Source organism: Lithobates pipiens, unplaced genomic scaffold, assembly GCF_037356315.1.
Source record: "Lithobates pipiens isolate NorthernLeopardFrog02 unplaced genomic scaffold, aLitPip1_a1.2 Scaffold_18, whole genome shotgun sequence".
NCBI lineage: Eukaryota > Metazoa > Chordata > Amphibia > Anura > Ranidae > Lithobates > Lithobates pipiens.
In genome coordinates this window covers 444,111,980-444,127,882 of record NW_027507758.1, presented here as the reverse complement: position 1 = coordinate 444,127,882, position 15,903 = coordinate 444,111,980, and positions in this window count along the sequence as shown.

The following is a 15,903-nucleotide window of genomic DNA, read 5'->3' as shown; positions in this document are numbered from 1 at the left end:
CACACACACACACACACACACAGACTGGTATCTTTATTCATCCTTACCAACTATGTAACTAATGCACTCTATTGTTTATTTCAGGCTAAAACCTGCCTTATCTCTCCCTCTTCTATTGCATCATAACCAAGCTGCTTACATATTGTTAAGCTATTAAACAGTATTTGTGGTTATTGTCTCTCTCTACTCTAAATTGTATTGCAAGATAAAACATAACTTGTCTCTTCCTTTTTGCTGCCTAATTAAGCACGGTCATTAGCCATTTTATATCAAACACATACAAAACGTCTATAATTTAATATTTTAAGAATAATTGGGGATTTGAGAGTTGGAGGGGGGTTGGGGAATGCAGGGTTGTGATTTTTGGAGTGGTTTTGAGCACTCTGTTTTGCATTGCTATAGACATTTAAGAAAATGCAGCTTGCTACCCTATAATAAGTTCAAAATTATATTATTAAACTTTCCTATAGTCCTGAGACCTGTTTCCTGTTTGGCCAAAAGCAGAAGCGATCCTATTGGCCCAGGAGGAGGAGGGAGGAGACGCACGGCGGAAGCTGCCGTGATGCAGAGGAGGAGATGTAGGGCAAGTGCTGCCTGTGACCTATATGGGGTAGGTGCGAGGTGGCCCGACCGACTGGGGGTTGCATTGTATACCACCAGCCGCCACTGATGTTTAGTATAAAATATTGGTCTTAATATCAACTAAAGGCAACTTTGTAAGTTTCTAAACACGTAGGTGCCAAAATGGTAAGCTCACATTACTGATTTATTGTTTTTAATGTGCATGCGTGGGAACTGCACTAAGACTACAGGTAATTTACGCATTTTCAGAAAATACAAAAATAATGTGTGCTTCAAGTTACATATATTATCATACAAAATTGTGAGAGGCATCTCTATAAAGCTAGATGTGGGCAGGGCCTACTTACTAGGCCCTGGCCACATTCATGTGAAGTCAAACATTATGATGATACCCCAGCTTAGAGATGAGCCATATACCAGGTGCAGTAGTTAAACATACAGAGTTCCTCTGTGAAGCACTCCATTCTATGTTACTGCACACCCTTGTTTGGTGTATATTTCATTTAGGAGGGACAATGCTGAGCCCTCTCCATTAGTTCAGTGTACCTCTGCCTTCTCACTCCTAGTGACATAATGGGGTCCTGCCAAGCATCTAGCTCGGACCTCATGCATGCTCTCAATTAAAGTGACTGTAAACCTTCCTGTTTTTTTTTTCTTAAATAATAAACATGTTATACTTACATCCACTGTGCAGCTCGTTTTGCACAGAGTGGCCCTGATCCTCCTCTTCTGGGATCTTGCGGCTCCTCCCTGCATCAGATAACACCCTAGGAGAAGCGTTCTCCTGGGGGGATTACCTTGCGAGCGCACTCCCGAATCCAGAATTTGTGTCCATATATATGAATGCCAGACTTGGCCCCACCTGACAGCAGCGGGAGCCAATGCCTGTGCTGCTATCAGTGTCAATCAAGAGCTGGGACCCCATACAGAGATGGAGAGCTTGTCTAGGCCGAGAGAATTACGGGGCTCAGGTAAGTAAAACGGGGGGGGCTAGGGGGTCGGTCACTGCCAGAAGCTTTTTCACCTGAATGCATCCTATGCACTCTAATGTGGCCCGCGACCTCCTGCTCTGTGATATAATAGAATACTGTTATTAATAGCACGTTTATTACTAAAATCACAGTGTATATATGGGCATATCTGTTTTGCAGTGGTTAACGGTCTGCTTTCAAACTGATCTGCAGGTGCAGAGCAGTGTACCTGAGGGTTACCTGCACTGAGCCATAGGCCCCTTTCACTCGATCAGTCTGACCCAATTGGACCCTCTATTCACCTCTAAAAAGAGTAGCAGATGTAAATGGACTTGTGTCCATTTACAAATGCCTACCTCCAATCCGATCTACAAAAAGAAAAAAAAGAAGTTGAGTGGGCTGGCATGTACCCACTCCGCTCATTGCGGCCCATGGCCGATTACCAAGTCGCTTAGGTGGCCCTCGCTCTTCAAAAGGTTGGGCACCCTGATCTAAAATATATCCAGAATCTGGTGTAATAGAAAGTCATGTGCTGGAAATAGATTGCACTGCCTAGTGTAAAAGATGTTCTGCATAAGCTGTTAGAGAGACAAATACTAGGTTTTTTGTCATGCGCTAATTAAAAAGACACTTACCCTTTTACGTGTTTATCATTTCAAAAATACGTCATTTCCCATCTGAGTTGTCTTAATGTAGCTTGTCCAATAGCAGGAAAAGTTTGTGAAATAAGTACTGGTTGTACAAGCCTAAAATAATTTGCAAAATCCTTTCCAAAACCGGTTCTAGCAGACTGACTACATTTATACCGCAAGCAAGACATGAAGTTAGCCATTGTGCTTGGCTCACACATGGCCTCTATTAATCGCAGTCCTTGTGCTCCTCAGCCGCTCCTATAAGAGAGAATTGTTCACACGCTAAAAACTCTTTTAGGGTGGACATTTAACCTCACCTGCTGTGCATGTACTTGCGGCTATCTGAGTAACTTGAGAAATGCCACTTTTATTATGTACAGACAGATATATACTGTTGCCTTGACAATATACTATATATTTTGCCTTTTCATGAAACATTGCTGAAAATCTCTCAGGAATATGATAGAAAGAGATGAATCATTTCTACTTACAGTCCATGAATTCATGGTTTCTTAAAATAATTACTGAGCTGTATTTGTACCTTGCTGTATAATACAGACATATGTTTTATTTTTTATCCTTTAACTTTACCTATCTCGTTGTACTGGTTTATGCCATTCATCCCCACTATTTCCCTCCCACTTTGACTACTCTACCTTCTACTTACTCTAACCATACTGGCCTCTTATCAATTGTGTAAACAGCACCTTCTCTGCCCTCTGTACATATCACTTCCTTGCTACTTTGATCAAATTCTATCTTATTGATTACTGTGTCCGCTGTTCTATCAGTATATCTCATATCTGAAAACGGTGACAGGCTGGGCTCGGCAGCTAAAATACCACCTTCTTTTGATAGGGAACATTTGCTACAGGGCTTTTGGAAAACAGCAGGAATTTAAAACGGACATGGCATGCAAGTATCAGAGTCCAAGGTTTTTATGTTTTTCTCTGACAATTGTCCTTGGTTTTGTCCAGTGGCGTAACTAGAACCTTCAGGGCCCCGATGCAAGAAACCATGGAGGGCCCCCCTGAACCTCAGCCAGGGCCCTTCCCTCCGAGACTGACGGTGGAACTCCAGGGCGTGGTCACAGGTATGACCTTTGTGAGCCCTGTAGTTCCACCACTGGTATCAGTCGTTTTTTAAATTATTTTATTATTTTATTTTTAGGTGCCCCATTGGGGGACTGTCCCTAGGCAGGATGGGGTCCCCGTCCCCAGAAGAGATGTGGTCCTTTTCTCCAGGGCAGATGAAGTTACTGCCCCCAGGTGAGAAGGGGTCCCTGTCCCCAGGGGAGGTGGGGGTCCCTGTCCCCACGTGAGAAGGGGTCCCTGTCCCCAGGGGGAGATGGAGGGGGTATGTAATGGTGTGTGGGGGATGGGGTCCTCTCACTCACCATGACCAAGCTGTAGGCCGTGCACTCATCCATGTTGGCCTGGGCTCCATCCAGTGTGCTGGACGGGCGATCAGCATATCTCCCAGAAAGACCTTTCATCATCTGTGTATGATGGGGGAGGAGGAGGGCTGGCAGACAAGCCTGCAGTGTCCTCCGGCGAGCCGGCTCTCATAGGGCTGCACTGCATCTGTGTGCTTAAAGTTTGTTTACCCAGGAGAAGTATGCAGTGCAGAGTGGGCCGGACTCGGGGGGGGGGGCGGTAATCTGGCTGGGGAGCCGGCCGAGGACACAGGTCATGCGGGGATGCACAACTAAAGAGCAGCCAGTGCGTTAGTCGAGCATGGAGCTCTGCTAGTCACCCTCCTCCTCCAGCCACCTGTGTGCATGGTGCACTGGTACCCCTAGCTGCCTATGCTGCTGCCGGCCATATGTAGAGGGGGCTGCATGGGCCCCCTGCATCACAGGGCCCGGTTGCGGTCGGGACTGCTGCACCCTCTATAGTTACGCCCCTGGTTTTGTCATTTACCAGCTGCACAATAAGGTCCAGTTTACACGTACTTCAAAACATGGCTTCAGACGGGCTTTAGTAAAGCTCTCTGAATGCCAGTCAAAGCCCCTCTCACTAAATAAAATGGTTAGCTTACAGACCTGTTTACACCTTGCTTTAGCTTTGCTTTGCTTCAGATTCACTTCAAAAATTATACCCCATGTCACTTTAGTGGTTCTTCAAAGCCTCCATAGAGCTCTATCACAGCTCGCTTGAAGCACCTGCAGCTTTTGAGAGGCTTTAATTGAGCTTTAGCTTCATTTTGTTCTGGAGAAATTGCAGGTATGAGATATATATATATATATATATATATATATATACACACACACACACACACACAGAATCTTTCAAGCTTCAACAAAGCTTCAAAAGAGCATCACGGAAACATCACTGACACTCCAGCAAAGCCTCACCAAAGCTTCGTCAAAGCACCATCGGAGCGTCAAAAACTCATCATAAAAGCATGTTGAAGTGGTAGGCGCTTTAATGTGTGTTGAAGTCATGCTGGTGCCATCCATCAATTCACTGTAGCACCCAATACAACTTCACTGTCGTTGGCAGGACAGGAATTAGGAGTAAATAAATATCTCTGCCAAAGCCCTGCATGGCAGTACAAATCTGATAGGTGTTCTGATTCCCCCGTCTCTATACAAAAGTAGAAAAAACTTTATTTTGACATACACCTTAAGATTGAAACATATAACATAGTTGTTTTCACTAAAGATAAGAAAATTCATATTTAGGATAACCAGTGTCTGATCTGATCAAATTGCTGTCAATTTGGAAAGAAAAATAGTTACTGTTTTAAACAAAGCTTGGAGTGGCATGTTTTGTGGGTTTCATTTGCACTATTAAGCTGGCGATAGATGGTTAGAATCCTGCTGAACCGGCCAAGATTCGAACCATGTATGGGCAGGCTGAATGTACTACAACCAAGCTGCAGGATTTTACATGCAATTATTGCTAGAGGATGTTAAAGCTGCTAGAAATAATCACTGTGTTGTCCTGGTGGGGGTGACTTCCTCTGCCCCCCACCCCACCCCCCCCCCGTCGGGAGAACACAATGGCTCCATGGCAGGAAATTGAGTTTTTGATGGTGGAATCAAGCAAGTTTCTTTCCTGCAACCCATCTATGGCTGGCCTTAAACAGTCTGCATTTCTGAAGTGAACTGAGTGTGGTGGGGAAAATTAATATGGAAGGATCAGATTACAGCATCAGATTGCTACCATACAATGGTGGGGTGGCTACATTGAGAGAGAGAGTGTAATCATTCTCATTACTGGAGTCTGAGAAGGGAGTTATACCAAAAAACTCCAAGGTGTGGTAGGAGACCTCCAAAGTGATGCTGAGACCAATGGGTAAAGTAACAAACAACTGGCCACTGCCCCCACTTATAATTGGCCTTCACTAAAACCAAAGAAAATTTCCAGCTCAACTCAACAGCTAGTCTGCAAACAACCAAATGATCCTGTCTAATAGTTTGCATTTAAAACAGGGGTTTAGTTAGCACACAAACTGTTAGACAGGATCATTTGGTTGCTTGTAGACCAGCTGGTGAGTTGAGCTGGGAATTTTCTTTGGTTTTCTTTTACCAATGGGTAAAGGCCATGTGATGCATGCAGAAATTGAAGTCTAATCTCTAAAACAGGAGGAATTGAAAGTTGTGGTCTTTAGAGATGTAAGTGTACAATGTAACTGAGATGATGCATGTATTGGTGTCCCCTCACTGTACAAGTTGTCTTTTGCCTTGACCTTGAAAGGTATAATTTTTCTACTTAAACCATACCATGTTTCTGAATTGTTCATTTTTATGTCTGTATGTAAGGGAGGCGTATGTGGATATTTCGGTGTCATAAGAGTGTGTGGTCTCTGAGAAGAGGTGCCATTGTAGAGAAAGGACATGAAGCTGTGAGGAACAGAGTGAAGCTCCTCTGCTCACTTCTTGTGGTTCTTTGGTATACAAGGAGCATAAAATAAAAATTCCCCCCAGAGAACTAATCTGGTAGTGCTGCTGGAAGATAGGGTGACATGGCCCTATCTTATTAAATAGTTCTAGAAAGAGAGGGAGAGAGCTGCCTCTATGTCTTGATGAGATCGTGTAAAACACCGTAAGCACATTTATTTTTGAGTTTGCTGACAAGTACACAGAGTTCCAGTATGTTTAAATAAGTTACTGCCAATTATTTTGTACCAGACACCCTGGAAGTTTCTCAGTGATTCAAGTGTTTAAATGAATATACCCCCATTTAGGCTCGTGTGATGCTTGTGTTCAACCATTATTATTATTTTTCAGTGATCGTATGTTTAGTATAATTTCAGCTAATGCCTCTGTTGGAGTAGAGATCTTACAGCAAATGAATCTTTAATTGTTTCATGTTTTAGCATACAAATCAACCTGAAATTTGTTGAACATGTTTACACATAGTAGTTGGGTTATACACTTAGATTAAAATGGTTTTCATGAAGGCATGTTCAGACACCTCAGTGGTGTCAGAGAGACAGGTTTCTGCTTCCTAATACGTATCCTCCAGTAACAACAGGGCCTATGCGCTTGAAAATGTTTGTTTTTCTCTCAAAGTACAGCATGTGCCCAGCAAGTATTGGTGAATTATTTTAACCTGAAGGTGGCATGATGAAGATATGCCTCTGTCTATGTGCAGAGAAGGCTTCAGAAGATTTTTTTACTGACATGAATAAGGAATTCCTCCCAAACCCTCTAAGTACATGTAGAAGATGCAAGTTACAATAGGAGAAGCATGAGCCTTTCATAAAGAGGAATGTAAGATAGGGGTAACATCTTCATACTTGGCTTTTACTCCATCAGATAAAAGTATTTTGTTGAGTTCGCATTGAAACATATCCAACACTATTCAGTGTCCATATTTTAAAGTGATTGAAAAGGCTCTTAAAAAAAAAAAAAAAAAAAGAAGAAACATGTCATACTTACCGTATTTATCGGCATATAACACGCACTGGCGTATAACATGCACCCCAAGTTTAGGAGGGAATTTTAAGGAAAAAAAAATTACATTTAAATGCCCATCAATGCTGCTTTATCAGTGTCCATCTGCACCCTTGTCAGTGTCATTTGCAGCCTTGTCACACAGCCTTGTTCATCGTTTGCAGCCTTGTCATACAGCCTTGTCCATCATTGCACCCTTGTCAGTGTCATATGCAGCTTTGTCATGCAACCTTGTCCATCATTGCACCCTTGTCAGTGTCATATGCAGCTTTGTCATGCAACCTTGTCCATCATTGCACCCTTTTCAGTGTCATATGCAGCTTTGTCATGCAGCCTTGTCCATCGTTGCAGCCTTGTCAGTTTTTTTCTGCAGCTTTTCCTTTTATAAATGGCACTGCCGAGATACAGAGCCAGATGTCCTGTGTATCTCGGGAGCGCTCAGCAGTTCTCGGCAGCTTTCGGCCGCCTTCGGGTGTTCTCGGCAGATTTCGGCCATTTTCGGCAGAACGGCAGAAGGTGGCCGAAAGCCGCCCAGAGGCTCACAACAGCGGGGGATCAGTGTATAACACGCACCTGCGATTTTCCCGATTTTTAAGGGAAAAAAAAATTGAGTGTTATACCCAAATAAATATGGTACCTCCTCTGTGCAATTGGATTTGCACAGAGCAGCCTGGATCCTCCTCTTCTCGGGTCCCTCTTCTGCTCTCCTGGCCCCTCCTTCTGATGGGTGCCCACTCAGCCAGCAGCTTGCTACAGGCGGCACCCGAGCCGAGTCAGAGCTCCGTGTATTCACTCAGACACGGAGCCCCGGCCCACCCCCTCTCTCCTCTGATTGGCTGACTGATTTTGATTGATAGCCGCAGGAGCCAATGGCACTGTTGCTGTGTCTCAGCCAATCAGGAGGAGTGTCTGGGACAGCTAAGACACTCGTGGACAACGCTGCAGAGAAAAGGGCTCAGGTAAGCGATTAGGGGGTGCTGGGGAAGCTGCCACACACAGAAGTTTTTTATCTTAATGTATAGAATGCATTAAGATAAAAAAAAACTTCTGCCTTTACAACTCCTTTAACCGGTTCCTGACCAGCGCACGCAGATGTACGTCGGCAGAATGGCACGGGCAGGCAAATGGGCGTACCTTTACGTCCCTTTAAATTTGCCGCCCTGCCATCGTGAGCGCGCCGGTGGCAGCGCGCTCGCATGCTGGTCGGGACCCCCGTGAGTCTGGTCGCGGGTCCCATGGACTCGATCGCCGCGGGCAAACCCGCAATGGTCTCATGGGGTGGCTAAATGAGGAAATGCCGTTGTAAACAGCATCTCCCCGTTCTGCCTAGCAACCAGTGACGCTGATCTCTGCTCCATGTGATTGGAGCAGAGATCAGTGTTCACTAAATTAAAGCCCAGCCCCCAACAGTTGGCAACAAACCCCTAGGAACACTTAACCCCTACACTGCCACCCACTGGTTAACCCCTTCACTGCCAGTGTCATTTACATAGGAATCACTGCATTTATATAGCAGTGATTGCTGTATAAATGACAATGGTCCCAAAAATGTGTCAAAAATGTCCGATGTGTCTGCCATAATGTCGTAGTCACAATAAAAATTGCTGATCGCCGCCATTACTAGTAAAAAAAAAAAAATTATTAATAAAAATGCTATAAAACTATCCCCTATTTTGTAAACGCTATAACTTTTGCGCAAACCAATCAATAATCGATTATTGCGATTTTTTTTACCAAAAATATGTAGAAGAATATGTATCGGCCTAAACTGAGGAAAAAAATGTTTTTTTATATATTTTTGGGGGATATTTATTATAACAAAGAGTAAAAAATAATGCGTTTTTTCAAAATTGTCACTCTATTTTTGTTTATAGCGCAAAAAATAAAAAACGCAGGGGTGATCAAATACCACCAAAAGAAAGCTCTATTTGTGGGAAAAAAAGGACGTCAATTTTGTTCGGGAGCCACGTCGCATGACTGCGCAATTGTCAGTTAAAGCGATGCAGTGCCGAATCGCAAAAAGTGGTCTGGTCTTTGAGCAGCAAAATGATCCGGGGCTAAAGTGGTTAATGATAGAACTACTATTAGGCCTTTTTCTTTTTACAAGAAATACACAAAAAAACACAATTTTTAGAAGCCATGTAATAATGAATAGAAAGAGAACTACACATTCTAAAGGAAGTATGATTTGTGTGATTTCTTGTCTACAGAAGAAACACGCATGTAAACCCAACAACACTGTAACATGACTTGAATACACAGCCTTAGATTTGCGGCATCAGTTTTCTTTTTTAGTTTTTTTGCCCCTTTATTTTCACCAGTAACACCTCTTGTCTTAGGGTCCTTTCAAATGGGTGGTCTGCCTGGCAGACTCTGCTTTGCTCTGCGGGGGTTCACACCGCTGATCCCCGCTGAGCAGGCGGGTGACAGGTCCGTCTCCGCTCACTGTGCTGGGACGGAACTGTCAGAGGCCTGCTCTCCTCTATGGGATGATTAGATGAAAACAGACTGCCTGTCCATTTTCATCCCATCCCATCTGATCCGATCCCCCAGATGGATGGAAAATAAGGACACCATTTGTCTTGATTTCACAGGCAGGATTGGATCGGATAGCAGCGGGTGTCAGAGGACATGTCACCACTGACATATGCCTCTCCCTCCATAGGAGTGAATGGAGGCTCCGATCAGATCCACCTAAAAAATAGACAGGCGGACCTGATCAAAAAGCCAGTGTGAAAGGGGCCATATAATGACAATGGAGCCATCCTTGGGCATTGTAAACCTATGTAGAGGGTCGTGTTAAATGCACTAGCAAATTTAGATGGACCTGACTAGCAAATTAAGCCAAACTCCAGCTATCACATTTTAAGCAATTATGGCACCAGTTTTCTTTTTCATTTTGGGAAACAATTTTAGAATAAAATGAATTAAAATTAAGAATTAATTTAGAAATTAATGTTAGAATTAAATTAATAAAAGCCGACCACTCTAAGCACCCCTGCCAGTTTGTCTTAGCCCTTCAACTGTCACAATTGCTGGACAGCTTGGTTTGTTAAATAAGTAAAAAATATCAGTCTTACTGGCCGGATCACTAGATGAAAACTAAGGAAAGAAAGGCTGAAGAAAGAAAACTAATGTACAGTAGGTTCCACATCAAAGGATTGGTAGGCTACAATATATAACATTTTTTGGGGTGTTTTAGATATGCTTTAAAAAACAAAACAAAAAATAATACAAGAACCATATAAGAGAAGTGCATTGTTAGAATTTACATACAGTTTAATTAACTTTGCTTTGCATGCTTCATACTTTTGTATACTTTATAATTGCAATACTTCTCTGCCACTATGGAAGCTGGGAACTACTCCAATCCACTGTGCCTTGGTGAATATCAAGGTCTGACACAGATACTGGTGCAGAAGGGCAGCTTGTTAACTATTCTTACCATACTCCATGGTTCTGTTGCTTAGGCTATTAGAACTACTATGTAAGTGACTTTTTATGGTAGGTGGGATTGTGCAGACCTTAACACAGTATACGTGTTAGTGAAATCAAGCACCAGACTCAAAAATAAATGGAATTAAAATTAAAGGGTTTTCAGAAAAAAATGGCTTGCATTTGAAATACATTCACCATGTATTTACATTACAGATCCTTAAAGAGGAACTGCAGTCTGCTAACATAATTTGTAATAAAAACATCTTTGCCATTTTGAAGCTTCCCTCTAACCACTTTGCCTATTATTTTATATATACTGTGATTCTGTACTTGCCAAATATGCTGCAGAAATCTCCCTCCACTGAGTCTGGCTGCAACCATTTTAACTGTGGGCAGCTGAAGCTGCAGCCTGTTCACTTCCTGGATTTACAGACACACAGAGACACACCTCCAGCTCTGCAGCTCTCGTTGGCCTCCTTATCACTCCTCCCTGCTTCTCTTTCTGGAAAACTCTCACAAAAGTGAGAGAGCTGTGCATGATGTCATAAGCCTAGTACTTTTTCCAGACAAGAAACAGGAAGTGGGCTGTATAAGGTATTTATCGGCAGAAAAACATGTTTTACTATCCAAAGTTAAAACAACAACGGCAGAGGATTTAATAGATGGGAAGAGGAAAAAATGTCTGAAGTTCTGCTGGATTGGGAATTGTGGTCAAATGGTTCATAGATTGGCATATTAAAGTTTCATTCCCTAAAATTCATTTGCCTTGATTCAATGCTGCCAATTATCAAGTCTCCTGAACTCCTTCTGCCTGTCAGTTCACCTTGGTGGATGGAAGGTAGCTTTTGCCCATTCAGCTGAAGTCCATAGGGAGCACAGAGAGCACTGCATCACAGAGGCTTTGCTTATACCAGTACTAATTTGTTTGGTGTCCCAGAAACCACACTTTATTACTTTAACACTACAATATTGAGTTAGCCATTAGAGGGACTGGAGCATATTTGCACATATCATATAAAAACACAATGAGAAAGGGATAGGAATAGTGGAAATATCTAGAAATATACTAACAAAAAAAAAAGGAAGAAACAAAAGTGGTCTAAAAAAATAGACCACTTAGGAAAACATTTCCTCAAGAATGTTTCTAGATGTTTGATATCAATGTAAACAAAGATATTGCTGAATGCTCAACCACACTATGCATGCAAAGTTCATATTTGTATGATTTGTCAGAAACTTCACTGTAACCTTTCTGAGAAAAAAAGGAGTGTTCTGGTCCATTTTATGAGTATAAGGGAAGACTGGTTCATTTTCTTTGTCTTCCTATGTGTGAATAATCGTGTACACACCTGTAGGTCACGAATGTGTGAACGGTCTATTGTGTACAGCCATATTTGCCTGGGACAATGTTAAACATCATGCTCAGCTTGTGGTGAGCATCATCAGATTATTAGAAGCCCATTGTTTGCTAAAGTCACATATATCTAGCATGAACAGGAGGATAGCCAGAGTTTTTTTACTGAGCCATGACTGAGAATAAAAAAGCTCTTTATGAATGTAAATTGACTAGCTATTCTTTTGAATAGGGCTACCTTAATCAGGTAACCTGTATTTACTGATCTCTATTTAATTTTAATATAGAATTATTATTTGTCTGTAATGAGGCATATGAGTAAGAAATAAGTCATTTTATAATCACTTTATACCTAGAAAATGAAATTTTCTATGTAACATGCTCTTGGTTGAGTTACTGACTATCATGGTGTATCTGTGAGTGTGAGATTCCATTGTCTAAATCTACAGCTATTTTTATGCCTTCTGAAATATGCTAATAAAATAGGGTTTTGTAATTTATTTTCTACCACTCTTCTTGCTTACCTAAAGCAACCCCTTGGTTGTGTCAGAAACCAAGAAATCAGATCGAGACAGAAGTACAGGTAAATCACACTTTTTTAAAGTGGTTGTAAACCCTTACAAACCACTTTGACCTACAGGTAAGCCTAGATTAAGGCTTACCTGTAGGTCCAAGAAATATCTCCTAAACCTATACGGTTTAGGAGATATTCACCCGAAGACGGCCACTGCTGTCTACGGCGCATGCGCCGTAGACAGTGGCGCGCAGGCGCACTAGGCAGGCCGCAGATCGCGGCGATATGCTGCGAGTGTCGTCTCTCATCGCGGCTCCGGCGAATCACAGCGATGGAGCAGCGAGACCCGGAGGTCGCTCCGGGATACACGGCAGTGGCGAAGAGGAAGACAGAGGACAGCTTCGGGGGCTTCGTTCTCAGGTAAGTTATTCATAATGAGCTAGTATGCTATGCATACTAGCTCATTATGCCTTTGCCTTACAGGGTGTGTTTTTTTTGCCTTTACTTCCTCTTTAATAATAAAAGTAAAAAGAACAAACGTAGTCAATACATAGCCAAAATTCAGTAACCGGAACGGATCGTCAGCCAAGCCAGGAGTCAGAGCTCAAAGTAGTGGCATGGCAAGCAGGATCTGTAGCCTGAAAGAATTTCAGCAAAGCCAGTCTTTAAACAGGAACGCAGGAGATAGTTTCTTGTGATGTGACCAAAGCGAAGGCAGAGCTCCTCTGGACTGGATGGCTTACGTTGGTAGGACTGACGAACAGGATCAACAACAGCTGTGTAACTGTGGAGAGAGATGGGAGCTGGCAATTAGCTGACAGCTGAGCAGCAAGCTCAGAGAAGGAAGGGCTGAGCCCAACCCTGACAGGTTGCCTTATGTTTACTTTAACATTGGTAAAACGTTTAAAATGTAAACATCAATGCAATGAATAGTAGGCACCTTCCAGTGCTTGCGCATGCCTTTTAATGTATTCTCAAGTGCCCCAGTACCCCAAAACCTCAGACTCTTTGATATGCATCCTTCCAACCTGAAGTTGTTGGTAGCCCAGACCCTTCCCCTGCATTATAATTTTTTGCTCAGTTTGCCATCATGCCTACTAACTAGTAGCAAGTCAGAGGTGATTGAAAGGGGTTGGTACTCATTGGCCTTAGGAAGTAAAGTTTAGAGATGCAGATTTTAGAGCGCACAGGCATGTTCAGAAAGTGCTGAGAACTGCTATTTAGTTAAAGAGGGATCCCACCTAAAAAAAAAATATTAAAAGCCAGCAGCTATAAATACTACAGCTGCTGACTTTTAATAAATGGACACTCACCTGTCCCGGGTTCCAGCGATGCCGGCAGCCGAGGCTGATCGATCGCTCGGCTCTCAGCTGCTGCCGTCACCATTCTAGGTGAGGGAATCAGGAAGTGAAGCGAATCGGCTTCACTTCCCGGTTCCCTACTGCGCATGCGCGAGTCGCGCAGCGCAATAGGAATTGTCCGCGTTGTTCACTGGGACCCGTGTGTGTCCCAGCAGACAGCGCGGCAGGACAGGAAATGACATAGACTCCCATGGGAGTCTATGCCCGGAAGTGGGTGTAAATACCTGTCTTTGACAGGTATCTCCACCCCCCTCCCCACTGTAAGGTGCCAATTGTGACACCGGAGGGGGGGAGGGTTCCGATCAGTGGAAGTTCCACTTTAGGGTGGAACCCCGCTTTAAGTTTAAAGCTCCATTCACATCTGTACGTTCTGTGAATGCGAGCAAAAGTGTGCATTTTTATGTGCACTCAAGGAACATGCAAAAAACGCACATCGTACTTACGATATCATTCATTGTCATAGGTACCCCAATAGAAGGCAGTATACTGCTCAAGTGTAAATAATCACAGGGATCACAGACAGGTGCCGACACGGCTCGTCACAGCATAAGACCAAAGAGGAAGTAAAACACTGCTGATGCCATTCAATAATAGTCCTTTATTCCTCCAAAATGGGACAAACAGCACAAGGACTTCACATACAGTTAACCAATGGCACCTCAAACCTGACCTGCTCAACGCCCAAAAAGGTAGACCAGGGGTAGTCAACCTTTTGAGCACAGTATGCCGAAAAATGTTTTCAAAGAAATTGAGCGTGCTGATTTTATAACAAAAAAAATGTTAATTTCACGCTCTCAACAACGAAAAGGATTTTTTATAAAGTAAATGCTGTAAACTACTTGAGTAATAGTGACTAATTAACATCCTGCACTCTCATGCCTTAGATCAGTTCCTGTATCTCAAGTCCTCAGATCAGCCCTAATTCCTGCACCCTTATACCTCAGATCACTGTCCCTGCAAATCTGTCCCCCCACTGTACCTCACTTCTCATCTGTCCCCTCACTGTACTACCCTGCACATCTGCCCCACCTCTGTACCCCCTGCTCATTTGTACCACCATTGTAACCCCCTGCACATCTGCCCCACCACTTTACCACCCTGCTCTTCTGTCCCACCATTGTAACCCCCTGCTCATCTGCCCCAACATCTGCCCCAACAATGTACCCTTTTTCTCATCTGTCCCACCACTCCCTGCACATCTGCTCCACCGCTGTACCCCGATGCTCTTTTGTCTCACTGCTGAACCGCCTTCTCACCTGTCCTAACACTAAACCCATCTGCTCATCTGCCCCACCACTGTAAACCCCTTTCTTATCTGCTCCACCACTGTTCCCCCTGCTCTGCTATCCCACCTCTGTTCCCCCTGCTCTTCTGCCCAACCACTGTAACTCCCTGCTTATCTGTCCCACCAATGTACCTCCTTTCTCCTCTTTCCTGCCACTGTAACCCCTCTGAACCTCTCCCCCATCTCTGTACCCCCGCTCTACTATGACACCACTGTACCCCCCTGAACATCTGCCCTACTGCTGTATCCCATTCTTCTGTCCCACCGATGAACCCTCTTCTCATCGCACCGACCACTGTAACCCCCTTTCTCGTCTGCCCCACCACTTTACCTCCTACACATCTGTCTCGCCTCTGTACCCCCTGCTCTTCTGCTCCACCTCTGTAACACCCTGCTCATCTGTCACGCCACTGTACCTACTTTGTCCTCTGCCCTGCCACTGTACCCCCCTGCACAACTGCCCCATCTCTGTACCCCCCCTGCTATAAACTATAATATATCTATAATATAACTATAATATATATATAGAACTATATATAGAACTATAATATATCATAAACACTGTGCTAACGCTGCATATTAAGTTAATCCTGGTCACATAATATAATAGCGACCATAGGTATTATAAAAAGGCCAATATACACGCATATTAATAAAATCAGAGATAATAGTAACTAATGTCCCGAATTAAAATCATCACAGATACATATCTTCAATAAACACAACATATACCCTTAACTAGAGATATAACATAGAATGAAGTTACAATCATAATTATATGAAACACAGTACCCAATAAACATAGACAACCTAGTTTTGGATACTACTTAAAACTTATTCATAATAGAATGTTAATATAA